The following is a 21,183-nucleotide window of genomic DNA, read 5'->3' as shown; positions in this document are numbered from 1 at the left end:
GGCAGAAGCTATATACGCGTGGCTATGTGAGAGCATTTGGAGAGGGTGAGTAGACTCTCCCCACTCTCGGCCGTACCAGGGCATTTGGGGGCCTGGAAAATAAGATGAATAAAAAAATAGATACACGATCAATTTAAGATACCTGATAATCTCATCCTACATTCCGTTTAAGTTAAACCAATACATGAAATGAATATATATTCATATCATGTGATATTTTTATAAAATATGATTTTGTCGTTAACTACTTTAGTTATTTCAGTAATATGTAGAGTTTCCCATTCGTATATATGTATACCAATCGATCTACTTATCTGTCTGTCTACCTATCTTTGTAACCGTATACATTTATCGTCTAACTTGAGAACATTAAAATAAAATCTACGTCAAAAAAAAAAACAAACGAAAAACCGATTGAATACTGTTACCATAAATCAACATATTAAATCAAGTATTCCAATACTACTAATATACACTTGAGATTTAATCTTACTTTGAAGAAAAGAAAAAAAAATTACTATAACTTGGAATAACTTTATCTGCATTATTCTACGCAGTCACACACACACATGCACACCTCTACACTCCATAAGAAAGACTTTATTGATTATGTCACAATTTTTCTTCAGTATTAGAGAATAGTCCGGAAATACTTACGATTTTTTTTTGACCATAAAACTATTTTGTAAAAGTTTTAGTATTTTTTTCAGCTTCTCTATTTATGAAGTTTAATCTCTTTTTTCATAAAGTACAAATTTATCGTCTATATTTATTATAATAAAACTAAAGGTGTATCATGTGTACCGTTCTTTTTTAGTTTTAAGAGAGAGGGGAACAGAGAGAGAGAGAGAGAGGAGAAGAGGGGGAGAAAGAAAGAGGAAGAAAGAAATGTGATATATTTGTAATTGTGGTTCGCATCATTTATAGATTAAAATAAGTAACGGTTATTATGTTTTTACTTATGGAATATTATAATAGACGTTAAATAATTTCTGTTATATTGATTGAGTGCGTGCGTCCGCGCGTGTCCCGTTTCATATGATGTGATGAGACTGCCCATCAGAGGGCAGTGAATTATCGATCAGAGCGATGATACACAAAAAAACGTACGAGCAGTTTTGAGTACTTATCAGTCCTGCTTTCTGCCTAAACCAGACAGTGAAGTCCACAACACCAATAACAGCCTCTGCAATATGAATCATCATTCTCAAACATACTGGGCTTATATACCAACCAGACAGACAACATCGTACCATTAAATAGAAAATAACATTTGTACAAGATTTGGCCAAATGTGGCTGTTAACAGGTGAAACAGTAATTAATAGACTGGGGATAACTGAAGAATGGTAAACCGTAGAGTAATAATCCACAGGTCAAAATAAAGCTTATAATAAGAGGGATATGAATATGAATCGTTTAGTTACTTAACAATTATACAATAGGAAATATGCATATCATATTGGTCCATAAATAGTTCTCAAAGTTACCATTCATAAATCTCCCTACGGGATTCAACAATTTCAATTTTTGATCTTTATTCTATTTGTTAATTGTTTTCCTGGAGATTTTAAAGAGAATAAATTGAAAAGCGTAAAGCATTTATTATTATTCAATGAACCTATGTCTTAATATAAGATAGAAATTGGTAGAAAGCTAATGAAATCATATTGTTTTGTTAATTATCAGGTGTTTTGTGGAGATTTAGTATTTTCATAGTTGAAAGCGTGAGTCAATTGAAGTTAGACCACCATGGAAAACCTGGAAACACTGGACGGCCGTTTCGTCCTATTATGGGACTCCTCAGCAGTGCGCATCCACGATCGCGCACTCGCGAGAATCGAAACCAGGATCCAACAGTCTCGACCCAGAGCCCTTAGCTTCAATTAACTAACGCTTTCAATTATGATAATGTTTTATATTAATAAAGTGTGTATATTTTACAATCGGACTCAAACCTCACAAAAAAATATCTGAGAATGAGTTTGAACTAACAACGGAACTATTTCCAAACCATAGTATAGACTGTTTCGAGACACCTTACATGAAATAAAATATGTTATCGTATCGAATCTACCTTAGTCTAACACAAGTATTGTTCAACTTGATTCTTATAGAATTTAATCAATATTCAGAAATAGACAATATAAATGTTGATTGGCATTCAGTATTTCATTAATATCAATAAAAAAACCCATTCTTCAACAGTTGACCTTATAAACCATATACAACTAATTTTGTTGTGTATATATGGGTCTATCAAAGTTTCTATAATATGTTTTAAAGTTCAAGGAACAAATAGTGCCATAAACACTTTATTTTGGATTGGCAGTTTCATATAATTAATTGAAGAACAACTTTCTATCAGTTTAAGAATCTTTCAACAAATAGCATAAAAATGAACCCTACACTGTCATATTCTAGTACATGAAGTGTTAGTGGGGGATAATCGATTTATTGCTTAATCCAAAATTATAGAGTGCTTTGATAAAATATGATAACCTTACATTAAATATATAATTTGTACATCTTCCTTCATTTGTCCTTTAAGTGCTTCATGATTCTTCCGATTCTGTTGTTAATAATAATTGCTTTATGTTTCCTTTTCTGTCTTCTTTAACTGAATTTTCTTAATCTTCTGCTGCTAGGCGTTCCACTACTAATTGTGGCTACATACTACTTACCACTTGTCATACGATGAATAGATCATTATCGGAGTTCAATGATTAATGAACAGAAAGCAGTTATTAACTGAAAGTAGTAGATATTGAATTTATACATGTGAAAAAATAGGTTATAGCTAAGATAACAGGAGTGGAATAGAAAAATACATAATTGGAATTCGAATTGGTGACTTTAACCCGTGATATCGATCAGCGAACTCAAGCTATAACAATTGATATATTATGGAAACTTCAATGTTATGTCATTGGAAGGTGGAGCTAATGTTATATTACATATTTTATATTATAAGCAGAATTCTTTACTGAAAACGAATAAAAAAGTCTAACGAAAGTATCTTCTTGAGATGGTAAGTGTTGACAGTGACCTAAACAAAAACGTGAATAGGTTTAAACTAAGTAAAGCATTTGAAATTCACAGAAAATCGGAATAATATCTTCAATGTTTAGAATGATCCTAAGACCGGGTAAAAGAGGAGGGTTAGATATGGAGTAAGCAACCCCATCCCGTATAACATAACCTTTCTAAAAAACCCTAACCAGAATAAACAATTTAAACAAAACAAATTTAAACTTAAACTCTGTATTGCCAGTTGAAGGAAGAACTATGATGCCTTATGAAGAAAGCCGATATTCTCCGGAAGTTACGAAATTGATGCCCTACTAAAAACCAGAGCAACAATTAATATAGGAGATCAGAAGGATCAATCAAAAGAGGAGTGCCAAAGAACATACTGTATCGTGAATTGGAAAGAGATATGAAAAGAATGAATAGCAAATGGAAACAAATTGAAAGGATTGCCGAAGACAGATTTAAATGGAGAATGCTAGTTGGCAGCCTATGCTCCTCCATGATGGATAATAGATGTAGCAAGACGTTTGCTTCAGTATTAAACTGTACTGAAATTAATAATATCTCAAATAATTGATGTTGAAAACTCTAGACAAAAATACCTCATATTCGAATAGATAAAAACATAGAAATTATTTGAATAAAACATCATTTTTTAATGTATTGTTGACAAAAAACCTTACTTACACCTGTTATCCCCAATGGAACATAGGCCAACGACCAGCATTCTCCAACCCAATCTGTCTACGGCCTTCCTTTTCAATTCTATCAAATTGTTAATCATTCTTCTCATGTCTGTCTCCATTTCTCGGAGTAATATGTTCTTTGGTCTTCCTCTTTTCCTTTGACCTTCAAGATTCTATGTAAGGGCTTGTCTTGTAACACAGTTTGGTAATTTCCTCAATGTGTGTCCTATACACTTCCAGCGCTTCTTTCTGATTTCTTCCTCCACTGGAAGCTGGTTTGTCCTCTCCCACAGCAGATTGTTGCTGATTGTGTCTGGCCAACAGATCCGAAGTATTTTGTGTAGACAACTGTTGATAAACACTTGTATCTTCTGGATGATGGCTTTCGTAGTTCTCCAAGTTACAGTAGAACTTTCTTGACTTTCGTATTGAAGATTTTGATTTTGATATTGATTGACAGTTGTTTTAAGTTTCAGATGTTCTTCGGTTGTAAATATGCTATTCTTGTTTTGCCGACCTATGCCTTCACGTTTGCTTCAGATCCACCGTGTATATCGATGATGCTGTCCAGATATGTAAAGGACAAGAAACCTTAATTGTAACGAAATTATTCAAATAATAAAAAATCTTTAAATAAATCTTCTAATTAGAAGGGGGTTTTGTGGAGATTTTAGTAATTTTATATGGTTGAGATCATGAGTCAATTGAAGCTAGACCGCCATGGAAAACCTCGAAGCACGTGACGGCCATTTCGTCCTATTGTGGGACTCCTCAGCAGTACGCATCCACGATCCCGCCTTGCGAGCGAGATTCCAATCCAGGACCTACCAGTCTCGCACGCGAGCGCTTAATCTATAGACCACTGAGCTGGCCGGCATCCAACAGTGTTAATGTCTAACTTCAACCAATCCACGAAGTTGAGCAACCACTTACCAATGTCTTCAGTGAGTTGATATCTCCAAACAGACCTGGTTGAATATCCCACTGGTTACTGCTTCTCACTAGAACTCCAGGAATCACCTCATGGAACCAGTCACTAGTGAGCATATGATCATTATTAAAAGGGGGTTTTGTGGAGAATTTAGTAACTTTATAAAGTTGAAATCATGAGTCAATTGAAGTTAGACCACCATGGAAAACCTGGAAACACTGGACAGCCGTAATTTATAAAATTCGAATAAATTTTCTGTATATGTATATAATTAATTTATTTGATCTTAATTTGATGTCCGAATGTAATAAATATAACCGTAATAATAATTCTAATGGTAACCGGATATAATAATAATAACAGTAATGATACTACTACTACTACTACTAATAATAATAATAATAATAATAATAGAAATGTCCAAAATTTAAAAAAAATGTGTCTTTTTTCTATTCATTGGATAAACAAATACATAATTGAACGTTGAACAACATTCATATTAGAAATTTAATTAAACTTCCGGCTTACTCTACGTAAATAATTACCTAATAGTAATAGTATATATTGATAATCAAAAAGAAAAAGAAAACTAACACACGAGTTGGGTTTATGTCCGTTTCTTTTAATTTGTTCATTAGTTTGATAGGCTCAATGATATTCCCAACGTTTTCAATATTGATCAGAAGGGGTTTTTGTGGGATTTTTCTTTTTTTTATTGATTAACATACTGACTCGCTTGAGTCTAGATCACCATGGGAAACCTGGAAGCACTGGACGGCCAGCTCGTTCTATTATGGGAATCCTTAGCAGTGCGCATCCACGATCCCGCCTTGCGAGCGAGATTCTAATCCAGGTCCTATCGGTCTCACGCCAGAGCACTTAACCGATAGACCACTGAGCTAGCCGGCATCCAACGATGTTAATGTCTAACTGCAACCAATCCACGATGTTTGAGCTACCATTCACCAATTGTCTTCAGTGAGTTGATATCTCTACAAAAGACTTGGTTGAACTCCACTGGTCACTGGACGAAACGGCTGTCCAGTGCTTCCAGGTTTCCCATGGTGGTCTAGCTTCAACTGACTCATGATTTCAACTATGAAAATACTGAATTCTCCACAAAACCCCTTCTGAACTATAAAGAAAGCGAAATAAATAAGAACTTTCCTCGAAGTTAGAATGAATAGTTTCACAGTATTTGGGCGCCGAGTTGATGTAAGACATTAAATAGTAAGAATATATTTGTAAAATCTCAGCGAATGAATTTAAAGTATATCCAACGTTTCGCCTGGCAATCTGATTCAAGTTTTTTCAAGGAAAGAAAATAAATTTTTCAGTATGGAGTTAAGGTGATTGTTGAATCCCATTGAAATCATAAATCTATGTAAGTTAGATCACTATCGAAAACTTAGGACTCTTCAGTAGTGCGTAACCACGATCTTGAACGCGAGAATCGAACCCAAGGCCTTCGATTTAGCACTCGAACGTTTAACCCCTAGACCACTGAGTCGGTATCCATCGTGGTCCAACTTAGATCGGTTCATAATTTCAATATAATAAAGGTGACTGATTCATGTGTTGTGTAAAATCCATAATTTTTAAACATTCTTCTCAAAGCCAATCCTCTAATGACCACATGACTAGTGTTTGAAGAATAAGTTCATTTTAAGGCAAATATAATTCTCATCACAAATTGACAGTAGCTGAAGGGCTACCGAAAACTAAGGAAATGCACTGAATATCTGTTTTGTGCAAGAGTTGTTTGTTGAAAATATGCTGCCTGTAAATTGATAATTTGGAAATGATGAAGACTTGTGGCTCAACTTGCTGCTTTTTGATGATGTTACGTTTGCTTTTGAAGCTCTTGTTTTCAATATCCACAATATCACGTATGTCGGTTTGAAGTAGAAGTGTAATAAATTGTACTTCTGCTTTAAGTATGTGCTAACAGTGTTGCCCAGAACGACAATGAGACTTCTATAATGAAACTATTCAACAGTGAGAACATAGTGTAATCGAACACTAGATATAGATATTCCTTTATATGTTTTTTTAAAAATTGTAGGAAAGCTAGGATCTGCTAAATTAAAAAAAGGGAACCAGTCCATGGTGTCATTGACAGTTGGTATAAGTCATGTTAGTGAATGCGGACTTCCTGGTTCACATGTGCACAATAACCACAATTAGTAGTCGGTGACATAAAGTGACAGCTTAAAATCGGTCACAATGACATGATCAGTATTTTCATTTTGGCTATCTGTTCTAGCATTCTTTAATAAATACCCTTTCATTCTGTCTTTTCGTATCATATTATAAACGTTCAGTTTATCGCATTATCATTGGTATTATATTTAAATTTACCTCCTATTCATTTTATTAACTTAATCTAACCGTCCTTATATCGTACGATAACTTAGACCAACACACATTCTCCCTAGGCCCTTACGTTGATGATAACTGACCAACCAACTGAACTGAATTTATGACTAATATACCAACTAAGCAATGGTATGCAGTGAAGTTACTGACCAATATGAATAAAATGGTTTCGCGGAGTTGATTTGAATATGTGAGTAGTATTCGTTATAAACTGATTTTAGTTAGGGTACTATTGAAAACCAAGAACCATTAGGCTCGAACACAGGGCATATAGGTGTTTTTGATGGAGGTTTGTTCTCTGAGCTAAAAGAAACAAACCATCCAACTCAGCGAACAAAACTTCATCAAAATCATCTACCTGAGCTACAAATCTTCTCCACCATCTCATATACAGGTGTCAAGGCAAACGCTTAACCAATAAAAACACTATGTTATCATTCAACAGTAGATATTTTCAACTTTATTCAATTCATAATACAAACCAACAATCATTCATTTTTCATCTTCTAATAACCAAAAAGTTAAAATATTTCAATTAGATAACCTTGAATTCAAGGTAACATGTTTGATTTTGATTTTAACATATTCAATTTCTCATGTGATTCATATAACATGATGTTTTCTTTCTAGAATCCACATATTGTACCCATGTATCCATGTATATATACATGATACAAATCTTATGCACAAAACAATAACCAACAACTTTATTTCTTCACCCATGGAAATACATCTGTTAAATCGTTGAGCTACATTGTTACTTCTTTAACTAAACACATACAGACACATTTGGATTTGATTATTATTATTATTATTCTCCTTAGTTTTTTTTTCTTTCATTTGATTTTACACAAATGTTTAAACAAAATTCAATTATCAACAGATTTATATATGCAAAAAGTCTTTTCACAATGATGTAACTAACTTCAAACATTGAATTCAACTGTGAAGGTAGTTCATTGAGTATTGTTTGTTTGAATTAAGGCTATATCGAGGCAATACACACAGTATGCACATATACCAATTAAAGACTGATCAGTTGCAGTCCTAACACATCGACAGGAAGATTCAAACAAACAATACTAAGTAAATTTCAACTTCACCCCATCGCACAAACAAGTGGCTATCAGGACTCAGTGGCCGAGGGGATAACGTGATGGCGTTTGAAGCGAAAGGTATTGGGTTCGAGTCCCAGAGTGAACATCAACTCTGAGATGCAGGTACATCCATGTGACGAGTCCCGAATAGGACGAAACGCGCGTCTTGGATTCCACTGCTAGCCACTATTCATCTCTGTGAAGGTATTTGATTGAAAACTGAAATCAAAAAGAACTATATCGAATAATGTTACTTACTTACTAACTCACTTACGCCTGTTACTCCCAATGGAGCATAGGCCAACGAACAGCATTCTCCAACACACTCTGTCCTGGGCCTTCCTTCCTAGTTCTATCCAATTGTTAATCATTCTTCTTATGTCTGTCTCCATTTCTCAGCGTAATGTGTTCCTTGATCTTACTCTTTTCCTCTGGCCTTCAGGATTCCATGTGAGGGCTTGTCTTGTGATGCAGTTGGGTGATTTCCTCAACGCCTGTAGCTCCTCCGGGGGTTACTGCCAGTCCCAAGCCCAAGTAAAGGAGTAGGGTTGGGTATGGGGTTAGCGACCCCATCCCGTAGAAAACCGACTCGCTAAAAAATGCTAACCAGAAAAAAATTATCGAATAATGTTAGTTATTATTAACGCGATTTTCATAAAAATGTTTCTCCCATAGCAACATAATTGGTTGATAAAACTCGTAAAAAAATTTAAAAATAAGTATAGATATTTTGGAGATAAATCTTAACCAGAAACAATCCCGGTTCATGAAGTACAGAAGACTATGTAACGTTGAACTGGTAGTTATTTCTGTTTTGTTATGTTTAAATAGTACTCACCCATGAAACTGCGTAAGATCAAGTTATTGGTTTTTAGGTCTTGTAGAAAAGGACCCTATACTGATAATTATCATATATATTCACTAGTGACTAGCTTCAAGTTAGATTTCCTGGAGTTCTAGTGAGAAGCTGTGACCAGTGGAGTTTAACCGTATCTGTTATGAGGCAGTTACCCACTGAAGACAATGGTGGACGTTCAAGCAGTTTTGTGGATTGGTTGAAGTTAGACATCAAAACTGTTGGATGCTAGCCAGCTCAGTGGTCTAGAGCTTAAGCGTTCGCACGCGAGACCAAAGGTCATGGGTTCGAATCGTTTTAGTGAGGAATCGTGGATTCTCACTGCTGAGGAGCCGCATGATAGGATGAAACGGCCGTCCAGTAATTCCAGGCTTTTAAATGGTGGTCTAACATTAAGTCATTTATGATATCAATCTAAACTTGAAAACATTTCACTCAATAACAAATACATTATTAATAAAGTATACATTGTCAACAAGCAGTTACATGAATTACTTGATAAGACATGTCAAGCATTTAAAAATCGCTGACATTTTATTATGAACCACTGGATTTCAACTAGACTAAATCAGGCACAATAAAAGACTTGAACGATTTAGGTTTAACTCTGATTTGGTTATAATGTGTGAATTGTAAAATGCAGAAATAATGATCCATCATTTTATTGTGATTAACAGTCATTTGAAACATATCAGTCAAAGATGATAAAAGCGTCTTAGAGTTGAATCTTCACAAATCATTGATAGTGATGAACCAATCCACATCAATAACTATTTAAGACGACAGCGAGAGAGAGAGAAAGAGAAACTGTATATTATATTTTTAACTAAGAATGGAACAGGATAACGTGATTTTACCCGGTTACTCAAGAGAAAAGAAGTTTATTTGGCTGAATCGAATAAATTCTTGCATTTTAAATTATGGACGAATTTTTGTTAGGCAATTACTGGATAGCTCTTTCGCCTCATCTTGAGACTCCACAATAGAGCAAATTCATGAACCCATCAGCGATCAAACTCAGGATCTCAAGGTCTTACCGTGAAAGCTTATCCTTCATACCATTAAATCAGCATTGATGGATTTGAATTTTCTGTTTCATCAATTCAAGACAATGCATTAGTACAATTAACGGATAGTTGTTTCGCATCCGAAATACTTAAACTCCACTGGCTACAATTTACTTAGTATTGTTTGTTTGGATCTTCCCATTGATATTTTTAGGACTGCAACTGGTCAGTCTCTAATTGGCATATGTGCATACTGTGCGTATTCCCTCGATATAGCCTAAATTCACAAGCATGGTAAGCAAAGATGGATAGTGTCTAGCAGTGGAATCAAGTTATTATACTAGAAACTAGCAAAATATCTGGTTAGTTTATGAAATAACTATTGTAGTGTATTATTAAATGGGTAAGAAAACAAAATAGGAGTAAATACTGATGAATAATAAGTATTTCTATTCATTAATCTTCAGACATAATTAGTTAATCATCAATGATAAATTGTACTACATTACCTTTATCCATCCTGATCCTTTGATTAATTTAAGTAAAGAGAGTAGAACAAGATTTACAGAATAAAATGAATTCATTGTATTTCATGGTCTCTCATCAGCTGTAAACGGACTACATTGACACTAGTTATATTAACTTACATACCATAATCAATGAAGTTAACTTCGGAAAAATTTAAAAAACTAGGGGGAACAACATATTTAACACGACAGTCAAGATTGATCAGTGTCTGTGTTTTTGTAGTTGAAATCATGAACCAATCTAAGCTAGACCTAAAAGCACTGGGCTGTCGTTTCGTCCTAGTATGGGTTCTATCACCGAGTGAGTGTTCGTAGGTGCGCATTGTTTAGGGGTCTCATACTAGGACGATACTACCTTCCATTGCTTCCAAGTCTTCCATGGTAGTCTAGCTTAGATCAACTCATGATTTTAACTGCGAAAAATACTACAGTTTTCATTAATCCTTCATACTAGTATTTATATCCTAAAGATGAAACCATAAAATAAGAGAAGGGGGTGAAGTTTTAAATGATAATAAAGAAACAATGAATAAGAACAAACTTGAGAGACCAATCATAACCAAATCACCTAGTTGACAAAAAACTAAAGTAAACGTTATCAGTAAATTTAAAAAAGACATAATGAAGAGATGATGATATCAATAAACGTTAAAATAATGTAATTATCTTACCATGATAATAAAAAGTTTACCACACTTTCCGTACACAAAGGTCAGATCGAATGCGCTTGATGGCAATGGCATCTGCATTGTGTTCATTCCTTGTTGGTTATTTTGAATGCCTTTTTTATGTCCATATTATGTTCACTATCCATTAAATTTCTAGTGATCTCACTTGTGAATATTATACTTTCTCCGAAGCACAACTTTTGGGGAATATTTCAGGAAAACCTTGTAGATGACCTTCTTTCAGTACTTTCTATGTACCTGCTCTGTTTAGAATAATATTACTAACGTAAATTTAGGTCGTTTTTAGTTGATAAGAAGCCCTGTAATATAAGGAATTTATATTATTCTGCAAATCTTGTTCTCGCTGTATTGCATTAATTTACCAAGTTTGATTGATGCTCTAGTGTGATTTATTTTATGAAAGTACCTTTTTTAGATTATTGTTGATGTAATGATCGAAAAGAAAGAATTACAATAGACATTAAGTGGTCGTACACTAAAATTCTCTTTCAATGTTCGGGACAACAATCATTATAAATTCATTTTGAAGCGAACGGTACTGGGTTGGAATCCAGGACTCGACATCAAATCTGGAATGTAAGTACATCCATTTGACGAGTCTCAAATAGGACATAACGCGCGTCGTGTATTCCACTGGTAATTACAATCCACCTTTGTACATATGTGTAAACCGGATCATACTAGTGTGTTATTATCATTCAAATTAAGAGCGACTCTATGTCAAACATGTCTTTCACGTTTATATATATGTGTGAATGTACATGAGGAAATGTGATATCTATAATGTGAACATATCAGTTAATTTATATTTGTGCATTTTAAATGTTCTTATTAAGATTCATTTTATATTTTTTGTTTGAATCTTGCCGTTGATATTTAGGACTGCAATTGATTAGTCACTTATTTGCATATGTGAATCTTGTGTAGATTACCTCGATATTGCCTTAATTCACAAGCATTATAAGCAGAGATGGATCGTTGCTAGCACTGGAATCCAAGTATATCCAACTAATGAGTCCCAAGTCAAACGAAACGCGCGTTCTGGATTCCACTGCTATCCACTATCCATCTTTGCTTATAGTTCATGTTAACATATTAGAAAAATTAAGTTGAGAGAAGAATATTTTTTCTTTGTTTCTCACTAATACTCTACACTAAGATGTTAGTTTTAAAGTTAAACATAAAATCAATACCAAATAGATGATGGTTGGTCAATCTAACAAAACAGTAACCGGTTAGAAATACAACAGGTGTGAAAAATAGACCTAAGTATAAAATTGAGCAATCAGCTAACTGTATCAATTCATTACATAAGAAAAAGAACTAAGTAAGTTCTACGTTAAGCAACTGTATAAAAATGTTTAGTGTTGTTCGTAAAATTAGTCTGGAGCGAAAAAAGAAATTGGGAAACCAGGTTATTAAGGGAGAAAGATTACGCAAAATTAAGTGAACAACATAGTAACTAAGATGAAGAAGACTATAGTAGATTAACAGACTGAACAAACTTTTTCGATACACAAGGATTAGGTTTATTGATTTGTGTAACTATGGCTTCTGTTGTACGTAAAAGATGGGCTTTGATGAAGAAATAATCGAAAAGAATCATTTATTCATTGAACTTATATTTTCAATATGTGTATTTGTGGTAAAATCTTGGGTAGGTTAAGTGTGAGAGATGGTCAAAGTTGGTTGAATGGTTAAGCCGCCTTTTCTATTGAGCAAAAAAAACATTAAGAATGTTTAGGTACTTCATTTACTCACCTTTCTTTATGGTTGGAATTACATTTTGAATGGTCAGATTTTCAAACTATACAAAACTGAAGCAAGTCTTTTCGTTCACCTTAGATGCTTATTCCAACACCAGCACACAGTACTTTCCACATCAAACGTCAATGCGTTGTCAACTAATGTCAATGTTTACAATACGATTCAGTTACACCAAGTTGATGAATCCCCCTATTTATCGCCTATAATTTTGTCCAGCCCTAATGACTTTCTTCTTTTGATGGTTTGTTAATGTTTATTCTTACATTTTCTACCTTATTTTGAAGGTCATTGTAAACATATACAACTCTGTCATGTATAAGACAGTTATCAACTCAAAACAATGAAAGATGGTCTGAAACTATAGTGAATTGATTAGAATTAAACATATGCACCTTATGCAGCTTAGTGACATAGAGGCTAAGCGCTCGCCGCTAAACTGAAGTTCTTGAGCTAGGGTATTGGGTGCACACTACTGAGTGGTCCTATACAAGATCGAAAAAATTCCTGTTTAATAATTCCTTATTTATAATGATTGTATCAGTATGATTGTTGCGTGATATAAACTATAAAAACTCAGCAATCAACAAAAATCTCCCTATAGTGGTTGTACTTAGTTGGTGTTGTCCATTTGATGAATATTTTCCGGTGAATGCAATATAGTTTATAGTTATGACTTAACTTTACCATCTAAATAAACTAAGTTTAAGAAAGATGGATCAGATGTAGATGTGAGGGCGCGGATAGGCAAAACATGAGCAGCATATTTACAACTGAGGAACATCTGGAACTCAAAACTATTGTCAACCAATACCAACATCAGAATTTTCAATACAAATGTCAACACAGTTCTACTGTATGGGGCGGAGACGTGGAGAACTACGAAAGCCATCATCCAGAAGATACAAGTGTTTATTAACACCTGTCTACGCAAAATACTTCGGATCCGATGGCTAGACACTATCAGCAACAAGTTACTGTGGGAGACAACAAACCAGATTTCAGTGGAGGAAGAAATCAGGAAGAAGAGCTAGAAGTGGATTGGGCACACCTTGAGGAAATCACCTAATTGTGTCACAAGGCAAGCCCTCACATGGAATCCTGAAGGTCAAAGGAAAAGAGGAAGACCAAAGAACACATTACGCCGAGAAATGGAGACAGACATGAGAAGAATGAACAAAAACTAGATAAAACTAGAAAGGAAGGCCGAGGATAGAGTGGGTTGGAGAATGCTGGTCGGCGGTCAAAGCTCCATTGGGAGTAACAGGCGTAAGTAAGTAAGTAAGTAAGTAAGTAAGTAAGTAAGTAAGTAAGTAAGATAAGATATTCAGCACCAAGGGTTTTGCGCCTTATAATCAAAACATACCAGAAATTGAGATACAATTATTTTTAGGGAAATAAAATGATTATTTTTTACAATAGATCAATACCACATTAATACTATTTGAAGACTTCAAAGCAAACCTATAAGAAAATTTTCATGCTCAATCTCTACTATCATAGGCCTTCTGCATTTTTTGGGTGAAAATATGAAGTCGTGTTTAATATGGAGCAAGATTGTTTGAATCACCTTAAACGCCAAGTTGTCTAAGCATCAAATAAGTCGGATTGATTGTTTGATACAGTTACTGAAGGAACCCTTGTTCATCTATTTACTCACGTCAAGTGAGCCGTCATATCTGATCAGACATCTAGATCAGTAGTTTTATTTGTGTGGTATATTTGACATATAACGTAGATCACTTTATAAAACGAAGATAAAGTGTTTAATAAATAATAATACATGCTGTATTTTCTCAATTATATACACTACCATTAAACCATGATTCAGTCACAAACCACTGTATGTACTCAACTCGATTATTTAAACTATTTGAATCAGTGATCAAATGAACCAAGACAGAGGACTTAGATCAAACATTCAGGCATCTATACCCTCGAACGTACGGTTTACGTTCATGATGGAAGAAAACCAAACCACTGATCGAGGGTTGCCATTGGCTATCCTATGGCCACTATATTCGTCTGTAATCTCAGTGTTTTAAAGTAGAGATCAGTTCATATTGATTCATATACTTTATATAAAGTGTAAATGATCACCAATGAATAAATGAAAGAAATCAGAGTTCTAAAAACACAACATACTTTTTGTTTTAAATAAAGATATTACTTTCATTTTTACTAACTGAGACCCTATTAGTAACTAGTATCATGTTTGTCTAGTTTTTAAATCTGATCATCTTCTCTTGATCAACTTGCAAGGTGGTCAACAATCTTGCTGGAAACCATCGATTCCCTTAGAATCCATGTATGCTTTACAGATATGCACCAAATGACACGAAAACTTGGTTCAGGGTTTCCCGTCGACTATCTCCATTCACCCACTGGATATATCTTTGGAGTATGTTTTAAGCAAACTAATAGAGGTCTGAAATAATGTAATCAACCGATTATTACTATATATATATATATATATATATATATATATATAAATGGAGAGAGAGATGGATGTGTAAGGAAGATCTGTTTACCTTTCACAGTACTGACAGACTGAATCGAGATGTAAGGTGGTGATTGGATGTAGTGAACAGAAAATCCTTAACTTAGATTTCATACTATTTTGTGCTTGTCAGAAAAATGTTTCAATGCTCTACAGGGGATTCGATCCAATGTCACTTAGATTGATTATTAATTCTGTGATCAATCGATTTTAAATAAATTCATCCCACGATAGGTTAGTCTCAATCCGAATAGATCAGTGGTAATGTTACTGATTGTGAAGTTAAGTAACATGGAACTGAATCCACCCGAGACCATCATTTCCATCAAGGTTATGGGTAAACATTACCTATAAGTGCGCAAAAAATAAAAGATGTAAATCAACTAGGGTTTCCTATCGACCAACATTTACCAAATAACATTTCAGTCAAGTGCATGTTATGTCGAGTTACTTAGACCTATGACCATATTGCAAATTGACTGGTCGATTTTGATCTGCATAAAGAATGACTTGATAAACATGGAATTTTGTATAGTTGAAATCATGAGTTCATTGAAGCTAGACCATCATGGAAAATCTGGAAGCACTCGACGTTCATTTCGTCCTATTGTGGGACTCTTCAGCAGTGTGCATACACGATCCCGCCTCGCGAGATTCGAACCCAAGACCTACCAGTCTCGCACGCGAACGCTTAACCACTAAACCACTGAGCTAGTCGTCATCCAACGGTGTTAATTGTCTAACTTCAAACAATCCACGAAATTGAGCAACCATTCACCATTGTGTTCAATGAGTTACTATTTCACAACAGACCTGGTTGAACTCCACTGGTCACTTCTTCTCATTAGAACTTCAGGAAATACCTCATGGAACCAGTCACTAGTGAGCATATGATCATTATTAGAAGGGGGTTTTGTGGAATTAGTCACTACTCAGTGATCTATCGATTGTGAAGTAGTCGATTTATCTATTCACTAGTTACTCTCTTGAGATTAAATTACAAATAAAAATACTAAAATTTATTCTACAGTACAAAAAGATTAATGAATATCCATCTTCACCAGAAAAAAAAACAAAAAAAGAGAAAGAAAAAAATGCCCACAGTGACAAATCAGATAAATAAAAATTTGTGGTAGGTCATTAGAAAAAAATAAATGATATAAAACTATTTATTTACTAGAGGGGGGTATTTATTTAACTGTTATTATAATTAATTGGGTGGTTTTATGAAAATCAATTTAACTTCTAAACGATTTAAATTAATGATTGATTATCATTAAATAATATGTAGTCTAGCACGATTGCATATAAAAATACAAACTTACTTACTTACGCCTGTTACCCCTCATGGAGGAGCATAGGCCACCCATCAGCATTCGCCATCCGAACCTGTCCTGGGCAGTCCTTTTCAGTTCTTTCCAGTTAACATTCATCCTTTTAGTATCTGCTTCTATTTCCCGGTGTAATGTGTTCTTTGGTCTTCCTCTTTTCCGCTTTTCTTCCCGATTCCAAGTTAGGACTTGCCTCATGGTGCAGTAGGTAATTTCCTTAATGTATGTCCTATCCACTTCCAACGTCTTTTCTTAATTTCCTCTTCAGATGGAAGCTGGTTTGTCCTCTCCCATAAAACGCTGTTGCTGATAGTATCCGATCGGTGAATGTTGAGTATTTTGCGACGACAACTGTTTATAAATACTTGTACCTTCTTGACGGTAGATGTAGTAGTTCACCACGTTCCAGCTCCGTGCAGATATAAATACAAAACTTCATATAAATTCAAATTCAGTACCATCATGATTAACAGTATACAATTGTACAAATTTTTTTTTATTTTGCATCTATTTAATATAAATCAACAATCATCAGTTATCTAACTTGGAAATAATCATAACTACATCACTGATTAGTTTTGAAATTTGATTACTTTAGACTTCTTATGAAAGCTGTGAATTATAAATTCAAATAAAGTGGAAGTGAAGCGATAATGTACTAGTTCGATTGAAGGATTACAAATTTGCTGAATCGAAACTAAGTAAATAACACTTGAGAATACCATCGAAGTTGGGTAGTGACTAACAGTGAAATTCAGGATAGGAGTTTCGTTCTGTTTGGGACTCGTCAGCTAGATGAACTTGTATCACGGTGCCGATATGAATCCTAAGACTCGAAACTAGAGCCTTTCGCCTTAAATCCCAACATGTTATCCTTAAAGCTATTTGGTCAGGTAATCACTGGCTTGCACAACGAGTATTAATTTCATTTTAAAGGGTTTGTAGCAAAATGATTATATCAAAGCAGAGATCAAGCCTGACCCATGCTAATAGAAACCAATTAATTACAAGAAAACAGCAGGAAAATACAAACCCTTACAAATGGTATTGCATACTAACTAAAAGGCTCAATAGTATCATGCTGACTACATATTTTAAAAATTCTAGGTAGACAGTTTTTAAGGAATTCCTTAGTAGACCAAAACATTTCCCAATTGATTCCTAGTTCTTAATGGTCAACAAACTAAGACCAATTTATCGTAATATGTATCCTTAAAAGATTTTGTTGGGGCGATCCTGAAAATTTCTCGCAATAGACATGACAAACTCAGGAAACATTAAGAGGCATTTTATCCAATCAGCGTTTGACCAGAAGTTTTGCTAGAAACATCGCAAAAAATGAAAAGTCACATGTAGAAATTCTGATTGGCTGATTACTACACTGCTACTATGTTTGGCAGCATTCCAGAATTTTCAGGAAAACCCAAGGACTTCTAAAATACTATAAAAACCCTATATTTTTTGTACACAAACGAGCCTTTGGAGCAAAGTGCTTCTCGCATATTTTTCTCCTTTTCTCTCATGTCCAAGTCGCTGTGTTGTTCTAGCTTGGGGGGGGGGGGGTTACGAGACTAGCTTAGTATCCGAGTATAGTGCATCAATCAGTAAGACTTATCAGATTTATCGAGGTTATTAAATTTAAGTTCTCCAATTAATACATTAATTTATCTTAGTATTCCATTTCTAATCTAATATGAGATTAATAGTTATCAGTTGTGTATATTCATACATAATCCAACTTATAAACAAAACCTTTCTTCAACTAAATTACTAAAAATCATAGAATTTGAAAAATACCACCACTCGGAAAAAATAAAGATAATATGGTTCTACTTACTACTGTGTTACTGGTTCACCAGGTTGTTTGGTACCTGAGTGGTTGCGCCACCGGATTGGGCTGTGCTGTTTGGATCGTAGCGTTGAAGCCTATATAGCGTCTGGTTCTCCTATAGGGCGGTATTGAGCTGTACTGTTTGGGTTGCCGCGTGAAATTCTGGATGGTGTCTGGTTCTCCTGAAAACCAGTGCAAGATTACCCTGCCCATAAGGGTATATTATATAACTACTACTGTGTTACAGTATATATATATATATATATATATATATATATATATATAGTGTCGGTTACTATGCCAAGCCCACATAGCTTATTTTAGCTTCTGGACAGGCCAGTTCATTCGTTGCTCTTGAGTTACATTTTCACCTTGTTATTTATTTGGTTCACCACGATAACGATAGTCACACAATCAAATTGGAGTCGGATATTACAGGATCATTAAAAACCAATATAGATGACATCTAATCGGTTAATGATCAATTTTCATGTTTCTGAACTGCATAAATACAAATTACATGTGAAAAGTTCAACTATTCGTTGCAAAATGTCTAATGTACACTTGTACTGTATGATTAGTTCTATCTTATGCTTGAGTAAAAAGAAAAGGATGGCTTCTGCTAAATATATACAGTAGTTAGTATCTAATCACTGATGTTTTTGTGAGTAATAATGAGATTAGTTATTCGCTTGGTCAAATTATCTTACAACATATAGCCTCAGTAGATTGTTCATGTTTTGTTAATGATATCTCTGGACTTTTCACAGAAGACATTGTTTACTGTTGATGTAAGCGGTTGAATGGAGTGTGGTATTGGTTGTCATTTCATTCTATGATTATCTTCAATCAAAGATAATAGTAACGTCTGATTAACTCCAGTCAGATATATCCAATCAACTTAACCTATACATAATGTGATTATGTAATTAAACTTGAGAGTTAATAATGTATATGCGTGTGATTCATTATGCTTAATATACAGCAATAATTCCATCCGTATGATATAATACGATATTATATTTTGCGGAAGGGATCAATAAATCAAGCGTTCTTATTGGCGATGAAACTATTACTCTCTAGTTCCCTACGACTATAGGAGTCTTAGCAGCGAGACTATAATTTATGGATAAATCAATTAGATTAAGTAGGACAGGTTTTGGATTTCGGCGCGAAGTTTATCCAACCATTTAGTTAAATGACGTTTTGGCATTTTAGATGATGTCAGTTTATGATGAAAATCTGAAATCTAATTCTTAACTCTAACTATCAACTGTAAATCATAATCCTAATTTCTTATACTGGTTTGTAACCCTCATTTAGTCCTAGCTAGTAGGTGGATATCCTCAAGGTCACTTTAGCATCGTTCACACGTTGTCCATAAGTTAAAGTCTCACTACCTCATCTGTTCATTAGATGGAAGTTGAAATATTCCGTACTAAAGAATTATATTTCTCATCTTAATCTTCACCGTGAACTTAGCCCATTAATTGAGACAAAAATATTTTAATTATTTTTGATTATAATGCTTATGACTCAAGGCAATATCAAGGCGATCCACACAGGATGTATATATTCCAAAAAGATACTGATCAATTGCAGTCGTAAACGTCAATGAGAAGATTCGAACAAACAATACAAAATGAATTTAAACTTCACCATATTGTGCCAGCTAGTGGCTATCCGGACTCAGTAGCTGAGTGGATAACGCGATGGCGTTTGAAGCGAAAGATACTGTATTGGAGTCCCAGAGTGAATATCAATTCTGGAATACAGGTACACCATCTGACGAGTCCCAAATAGGATGAAACGCGTGTCATGGATTCCACTACTAACCACCATCCATCTTTGCTTACGATCTAAATTTTTGTTATTACTCATTGGTGCCAGTTTACACAAAAAAAGAAATTTTCTTTGTAAACAGTATTAGCATTTTATAGAAATAGTTTAAGTGATAAGAGACCACAAAGATACTATCAAATTAGCTTTACCTATCTTTTCCAGTTTATTAGAAGAATGATCCCTAAAACATATTTTTTTAAGAAAAATAAACCATTATTTATGAAAGCAAAGATGGATAATGGATAGTGGGTAGCAGTGGAATCCATGACGTGCGTTTCGTTCTATTTGGGACTCGTCACATGGATGCACTTGCATCTCAGAGTTGATGTTCAATCTGGAACTCGAACCCAGTACCATTCGCTTCAAACGCCATCACGTTATCCACTCGGCCACTGAGTCCTAATAGCCACTTGTTTGTGCAATGGAGTGAAGTGTAAATTCACGTAGTATTGTATGTTTGAATCTTCCTATTGATGTTTTAGGACTGCAACTGATCAGTCATTATTTATTAAATTAACGTGTAATGTAATGAACGAGAATATAGGTGGGGGTGGGGAGATGACCAATGTATTTTATAATACAAAATTACAGAATATCTTGATAAAATAAAAAGAACTATACATCAAATAATTCATTTGCAATTTTTTCATCATTTACGTTTTACATTCTGTATGATTTTTCTGATTTTACAATTCCTTTCTAATTCTATTT

The 21,183-nt window shown here is 34.3% G+C and overlaps 1 non-coding gene across 1 annotated transcript; it reads right to left on the bottom strand.

Annotated features, from left to right (window-relative positions):
* Positions 1-20,798: 20,798 nt before the first annotated feature.
* Smp_tRNA_01846_Pseudo_TTG.1.1 lies at positions 20,799-20,870 on the bottom strand. Its single transcript has one exon. It is a non-coding gene (tRNA).
* Between the last annotated feature and the right edge of the window lie 313 nt (positions 20,871-21,183).

This window comes from Schistosoma mansoni, chromosome 3 (assembly GCF_000237925.1).
Source record: "Schistosoma mansoni strain Puerto Rico chromosome 3, complete genome".
Classification (NCBI taxonomy): Eukaryota; Metazoa; Platyhelminthes; class Trematoda; order Strigeidida; family Schistosomatidae; genus Schistosoma; species Schistosoma mansoni.
This window is presented reverse-complemented; position numbering and strand designations above follow the sequence as displayed.